Source organism: Pristiophorus japonicus, unplaced genomic scaffold (assembly GCF_044704955.1).
Source record: "Pristiophorus japonicus isolate sPriJap1 unplaced genomic scaffold, sPriJap1.hap1 HAP1_SCAFFOLD_62, whole genome shotgun sequence".
NCBI classification, from domain to species: domain Eukaryota; kingdom Metazoa; phylum Chordata; class Chondrichthyes; family Pristiophoridae; genus Pristiophorus; species Pristiophorus japonicus.
The window spans coordinates 3,419,241-3,427,057 of record NW_027254531.1 but is presented as its reverse complement, the minus strand read 5'-3'; the positions used below and the strand labels follow the sequence as shown (position 1 = coordinate 3,427,057).

The window sequence follows — 7,817 nt, the reverse complement described above, 5'->3', positions numbered from 1 at the left end:
TGGGAGAGTGAGAGAGGCTGGTGGGCGAGAGAAACGCTGCGATGAGTCTGAGTGAGGATGGGGGAGTGAGAGAAGCTGTGGAGAGTGCGATTGCCTGGGAGAGTGAGATGCTGGGGGAGTGAGAGAAGCTGGGGGAGACTGCGAGCGGCTCGGAGACAGTGAGAGACTGGGGTGGCGGGGAGAGGATAAGAGGAGAGTGAGATATGTGGGACTTAGAGTAGATGATGGAGAGTGAGAGACTCGGGGAAGAGAGAGAGACGCTGGGAGGAGAGTGAGAGAGTCAGGAGGAGAGTGAGAGAGGTTGGGGAAGAGTGATAGAGGCAGGGGAAGAGTGAGAGAGCCTGGGAGGAGTGCGAGATGCTGGGGGAGCATGAGAGAGGCTGGGGGAAGTGGGAATTGCTGGGGGATAGTGAGAGAGGCTTGGGAAGTGGGGGAGGCCGGGGAGAGTGAGAGAGTCTGGGGGAAGGGTGAAAGGCGCTGGGGGAGGGTGAGAGAAGCGGCGGCGAGTGAGATAGGCTGTGGGAGAGTGAGAGAGGCTTGGGGGAGCGTGAGAGGCTGGGGGGAGAGTGAGAGAGGCTGGAAGGAGAGTGAGAGAGGCTGACGCTGAGATACAGAGACATGGGTTTGGGGGAAGACGGATCACGTTATTCCAAGTCCCTACAAGGAACATCGTTGGAGCGGTTGATATCCAGAAATCACGACTGTCAATATTTACAGGATACCCAATAAACCTGGGCAGGGGGGCGGGTGTCAAGGACGCACTTGCGTTTGTGTAAGGCACTTCAGCTGCTAGAGGGATGTACTTGGAATGGGGTCAGATACTTCAGCTGGGTAACGCATGCACGGACTGGGATAAGGCATTTTTGCTCAGAGAGGCATGCACTTGGACTGGGATAAGGCACTTCGGCTGAGGGAGGCATGCACGTGGACTGGGAAAGGCACCTAGAACATTAGAAATCTGAGCAGGAGTAGGTCATACGGCCCCTCGAGCTTTCTCCACCATTCAATAAGATCATCGCTGACCTGATCATGGACACAGATCCACTTCTCCGTCCGCTTCCCATAACCGCTTATGCTCTATCGTTTAAGAAACTCTCTATTTCTGATAAATGTGTTCCATGTCCCAGCTTCCGCAGCTCTCTGAGGCAGCAAATCCCGCAGACTTGCAAACCTCTGAGAGAAGAAATTTCTCCTCATCTCTGTTTTCCACGTGTGGCCTCACCAATACCTTATATAACTGTAGTAAGACTTCCTTGCTTTTATAATCCATTCCCTTTGCAATAAAGATACCATTGACCTTCCTGATCACTGTTTTACCTGCATGCTATCATTTTTTATTTCAGGCACAAGTACCCCCAGGCCCCGCTGTACTGCGGCTCTTTACAATCTTTCTTCATTTAAGTAATAACTTGCACTTTGATTTTTTTCTGCCAAAGTGCATGACCTCACGCTTTCCAAAATTATACTCCATCTGCCAATTTTTTGCCCACTCACTTAGCCTATCTATGTCCTTTTGCAGATTTTTTGTGTCGTCCTCACACATTGCTTTTCCTCCCAACTTTGTATCATCAGCAAAATTGGCTGCGTTACACACAGTCATTGTTCCAAGTCGTTAATATAGATGATAAATAGTTGGGATCCCAGCAATGATTCCTGCAGCAGCCCACTGATTACTGGTTGCCAACCAGAGAATGAACAATTTATCCCGACTCTCTGTTTTCTGTTAGTTAGCCAATCCGCTATCCATGCAAACATATTACCCCCAACCCTGTGAACTTTTATCTTGTGCAATAACCGTTTCTGTGGCACCTTGTCAAATGCCTTCTGGAAGTCCACATCCATTTGTTCCCCTTTATCCACCCTGTTCGTTACATCCTCAAAGAACTCCAGCAAAGTTCTCAAACATGACATCCCCTTCTTAAATCCATGTTAGAAACATAGAAACATAGAAAATAGGTGCAGGAGTAGGCCATTCGGCCCTTCTAGCCTGCACCGCCATTCAATGAGTTCATGGCTGAACATGCAACTTCAGTACCCCATTCCTGCTTTCTCACCATACCCCTTGATTCCCCTAGTAGTAAGGAATCCATCTATAGAAACATAGAAATTAGTATCACGCAACCGCTGAACAGCCCATCCCTCAAGCACTGTCTCGATAGAACACTAGCTTCTCCCATTAAAATATCGGAAACGCAAAATCACCAGATATTGCCAAAACCCGGGATTGAATCAGGGACATTTAGATCTTCAGTCTAACGCTCTCCCAACTGAACTTTTTCGGCCGGATTCTGACAGACCGAATTTTGACTCTGCCAGACCGAATTTTGCTTTTTGCTTTTCCAAATGTCTTGCTACTGCTCCTTTAATAATGGACTCCAATGTTTTCCCAACAAAGATGTTAAGCTAACTGGTCTAAAGTTTCCTGCTTTTTGTCTGCCTCCTTTTTTGAATAGGGGCGTTAAATTTGCAGTTTTCCAATCTGCAACGGCTGGGGTAGGCATGCACGTGGAATGGGATAACGCACTTCGGCTGGTGGAGGGATGCACTTGGCCTGGTGTAAGGCACGTCAGCTGGGTTGGCTTGCACTTGGACTGTGGTAAGGCACTTCGGCTGAGGAGGGATGTGCTTGGACTGGGGTAAGGAACTTTGGCTGGCCCTTCCTGACTTCTTGGGTGCTCTGTCCTCTTTCGCTTACGGAAGTCAAAGTACTTCGAGTTATAATTTGCAAAGTCAGTGGTACCTTGGGATGTGCGGTTCAAGTTACACATTACGGAACTTCAGGATTTGGTGTATCCCCCAAGCGGACCAATCATAGACAAAGGGTAGAGCCTGCTGGCCATTTTTGCAGTACCAATAAGAACATCATATCATAACATGATTCGGCAGTCAACATAGTTTTATGAAAGGGAAATCATGTTTGACATATTTATTAGAGTTTTTAAGGATGTAACTGGAAGGGTAGATAAAGGAGAACCACTGGATGTAGTACAGTTGGATTTCGAAAAGGCGTTCAATAAGGTGCCACATAAAACGTTGTTACACAAGTTAAGGAATGATTGGTTTGGAGATGATGTATTTGCATGGATAGAGGACTAGTTAACGGATAGCAAACAGAGTGCAGGGATAAACGGGATTTTTTCTGGTTGGCAGGCTCTAAATGGTGGAGTGCCGCAAGGATCAGTGCTGCAGCCTCAGCTATTTACAATCTATATTAATGACTGAATGAAGGGACCGAATGTAATGTATCCACTTTTGCTGCCGATACAATGATAGGTGGGATAGTGAGCTGTGAGGAGAAGATAGATAGACTTCTTCAGTGGGTAGTAAGGTAGAATATGGAGTATGGTGTAGGAAAATGTGAGGTTATGGTAGAAATAATAAAATACAGAATATTTTTGAAACTGTGGGAAACCTTTATGGTGGTGTTCAGAAAGATGTGGGTGGCCTCATGCAAGAAACACAGAATGCTAGCATGCAGGTAATAAGGAGGGCAATATTGTAAGCGTGTTGGAGTGTAAGTGTATGGAAGTCTAGCAACAACTGGGCATTTTGATCTCCTTATCTAAGGAAGGATATATATGCCTTGGAGTCACTGTATTGATTCCTGTGATGAGAGAGCTGTCTTATGTTGAAAGATTGTGTAGCATGGGTCCATAAACTCTGGAGTTCAGAAGAATGAGAGGTGCTCTTAGTAAAACATACACGATTCTCAAGGGGACTGGCAGTTTAAATGCTGAGATTTTTTTTCTCTATCTGGAGTATCTTGAACTCGGGGAACTAGGCCGTACATGCTTCTCAACTAGCACGTTTTCTTTGAAACCTGAAACAGGGAGACAATGATGTAAATATTAACACAACAACAACTTGCATTTATATAGCGCCTTTAACATAGTAAGACGTTACAGGGCGCTCCGCGAAATCTTAAGACAAATCAAATTATGCTGACACTGAACCACATAAAAGATAAATTACGGCAAATGCTCAAAAGCTTGGTCAATGAGGTAGGTTTTAAGGAGCATCAATCTTGACATCTTTTTGAAACACCCTAAATCAGGAGTATTAATCAGTGTCATTTCCTCTAGGTCTGAAAGTTGTGAGAAGTTGGCTTTTGATTGGATTCATGGGTGTCGAATTCATATGATTAGATAGGATAGTCAGTGCAAAAATAGGCTTGTCAGCCCAACCTGTCAATATCGACGTTTGTGAACCACTGGAGCATCCTCCCCTCTTTCCGCATCCAGCACTATCAGCATATCCCTCCATTCAGTTCTCCCTCATATATTTATCTAACCGCTCCTTACATGCATCTATAATATTAGATTCAACAACTCTGGTGATAGCGACTTTTACATTCTGACCACTCTCTGCGAAAAGAAGTTTCTTCTTAATTCCCAATTTGATTTGTTGCTGATTTTTCTTACACTGATGATCTCTAGTTATACACTTCCCTGCAAGTGGAAACACTCTGTATCTATTCTAACAAAACCTTTCAAGATATTAAAGAGCTCTATTAGGTCATCCCTTAGATTTCTCGTTTCACGACAAAATAAATTGAGCCTGTGGATTCTTTCCTGATAGTATACCATCTGCTCTGCACCTATCCAGTGCCTTGCTATCTTCTTTTTAATATGGCTACCAGAATTGCACACAGTACGCCTAATGTGGTCGAACTGTAGAGTGTTCTGCATTGGTCTGTTTTAAAATGGCGTATTCAGGCTGTCCGGTCACAATAAAAGGGGCCCGCACTTCATCTTTTGAGGAGACATTTCACGGGCATCCTGTAGTAACTGAAGGCCATTTGCTTACAGAAGCTGATTGTACATTTTAAACATTGTCGATCTGGGTGCACGGGCAGGACACGTAGTGATGGGCACTTGTTGCCACGTCTTTCTGTATGGATGCAAAACGCCTGAAATGGAATAACTGAGTTGTCCCAGATGGCAGATGAGATTAAAGGCGATGAACTGCTAATGGATTGTGCTCATTTACTGTGTTAAGCGTTTGTTGCTGATAAACCTTCCAAGCATTTGACTGAATATTACATAAATTAGGCTTTGAATCCAAATCTCTTCAAAACTGCAATTTCGTGATAACATTATGGTACATACCATAAATAAACACCTTATCCATTGTGCTGCGCGCTCACTGACTAAGTCACGGTGATTTCTTATTTTTTCTTGATATGCCAACTGAATTAACTGACTGGAGGAATTGTATTAACTCCACGTGACCGTCTCGGCTCATCCCTGGGCCGAATTGAGAGTGGGGTGAGAAAATTCTGCAACAATAATTAGAACAGAAACATTATTGTTCTTTAAGGAAGGGTGAATGACCCCTACATTCCTATTTTACATTTGGACACAGTCCCATCCCGCTCTCATGATGCTTAATCCCCTCTCAGCGGGACTGGAGAATCATGTTCGAAAAGGAGGCTCATGGTCTGCTCAGCAGAAAGTCAATGTTCTGCATGTTCTTTCAGACAGCTTTCCAACTGGACACAGGCATCCAACTGCCGTGCGAGCACTGCTGCCTATTCCAAGTCAACAATATTCGAATGTCTTCACAAAGCTAGTTTTGAATAAGCGACCTGTATTATCAAATAAGATTTTGCAGCATTAATAGCTCAATATTATCGTCTGTCTCGGCATCCTTAAAGTTACACTCTACCTGAAGAAAACTGTAATTGGTTCTGCTTTATTTCACTGCGAGCGCGTAGGAACATATCTGTGAAGATATTTGCACCGGATTTACACCATTCCTGTCCTATAGTCCAGGTCTTTCATTATCCAATTCTGCCCTCGTTGCAGGTTAGATCAGCCCAGGCCGTCCATTGAAGCCTGAGAAGTCAGTCAGCGAAAACTAGAGAAATACAAGAGACAGAGATAGGGAGAGATAGAAAGATGCATGCGACGACAATAACAGAAAAGATCACTGCAGATTGAGGGGAAAACCTTTTGCTCCCTTGAAATGTTGAAAAGCGTAAATGAAAATTGGGTGACAGCTTAAACGTGCCTTCCTCCCTGGCGGATCTCTCAGCTTCTCAGAGAGGGAATTGCAGCCCGGCAGCTAGAGTTATTATTTATTCGAACACTGAATGGAGCTTTAACCAGTGTAGCGGCGAGCAGGTTTTCAGGCTGAGTGGATTTCAGGCCCAAAACAATAAATCTTCCGGCTATCGCAGACAGTTGCAGTTTTCTGCAACATTTTACTTTCCAGCCTCGGATCCAGCCAACACTGTCCTATGGGGAAAGGAAAGGGGAAGTGTGACTAGCTGAGAGCAGGCACGCTCTCGATGGGGCGAATGGCCTCCTGCTGTGCGGTAACCATTCTATTAATTCTTATTTGGACTTTGATAGGACTTGAATCGACAAGTTTAAATGTTTCTATAGAACAGATTAAGCGAGAATTCTAATGCACGAGTCATTGCAACACTGAGCACAATATTTTTAGCGAAATGTTCAGGAAAATCCTTGTTTCTGTTGAATGTGATGCAGTAATTAAGTAGAGATAACCAATGCGTTTATATATCTTCTATTTGAAATCGAGTGTTTTTCCGGCACATTATTCTTTACATCAGAGTTACTGATTAAATGTCAAAACGCCTCCACTCCATCCCAAAAATAAGTATAACTCTAATCCTCCGTTGCAATATTGTTAGCAAGAGGAAACTAAGTGCTGGAATAAAACCGCGAATATGGAGATAACGTTTGGGGATATCTCAATTGCACCTTCGATTCCTGTGGAAAGTCATAAACAAAGCCATCAACTGTTCTTGGTGAGGCCCGAACTCACAACCTCAGCTTTTCTCCGGGGCTTGTACTACCATATAAGTACTGCGCCCTATCCGATTCCATCGCTAGAAGTGCATGTGGATGCTGTGTGGTATTAATGCTCCCATTATGCAGCTGCCTGTTCCACCTGTCTTATAATTCCTCCCCGAAAAATCTATCGAGGCTGAGGGTCAATTGATATTTTGAAGATTCACATTGATCGATTTTTGTTGGGCAAGGATACAAACATTTATAGAATCATCGCAGGCAAATGGAATTAAGAATTAGTCAGTTAAAAGTGACAGAAACAGAAAGAGCTGCAAACAAACGTTGCATTTTATTCATATTTAACAGCAACAATATCCGTGCTGTGCGCAATTATGCTGTGGTCATAGAAAAACTCCCTAAACTTCCGAAACTTCCGTGGCTTTTCTGTGGCTCTCTTTCCGCTCTTCCCTTCCTCCTGCACGCTGCCAGTTTTTAAACCTTGTTTTAAACGTTGCTCTGGGAAGGGCATTCTACAGTCTCAGAACCATCTCTACCGTTTCATTGTTTAATTTCTATGTTTATTAATTAAGAAACTCCTTGAGCTACAATGGTAGTGCTTGCGACAACGTAATAAAAAGCGGCTTTTTGGAAACACGTTGTGATCATAGTTTGGTTTTGTACAGAATTGAACCTATTCTGTTAGATGGACTGTTATTTTGACAATAAACTATATCTTGTTATAAATGTTGGCTCATGAGTTCCGTAGTGTCAGATGACCAACTGTTTGATGCCCTCATTTATTTCATGTCGGGAATAGACACGGGTATTCATTCAGAAATAACCCACAGATTGTTACTGAGGTGACCGCAGTGAGAGTGACAGACAGCAGCGGGGCATATGGCGGAATCGACAAGAGAGATGGATAAATACAAAACAGCCACAGACTCTGAAAAGTACAAATATCACAAATAAGAGCATTGGCTGCTGTAGGTGAGATTCGAACTCGCAACCTCTGCATTTCCCGGGCCCGTAATTTCATAAAAGTACGGCACGCTGACG

The 7,817-nt window shown here is 43.9% G+C and overlaps 1 non-coding gene across 1 annotated transcript; it reads right to left on the bottom strand.

Annotated features, from left to right (window-relative positions):
- Positions 1 to 2,209: 2,209 nt before the first annotated feature.
- Positions 2,210 to 2,282, bottom strand: trnaf-gaa (transfer RNA phenylalanine (anticodon GAA)). Its single transcript has one exon. It is a non-coding gene; the product is annotated as a tRNA-Phe (tRNA).
- Positions 2,283 to 7,817: the final 5,535 nt, after the last annotated feature.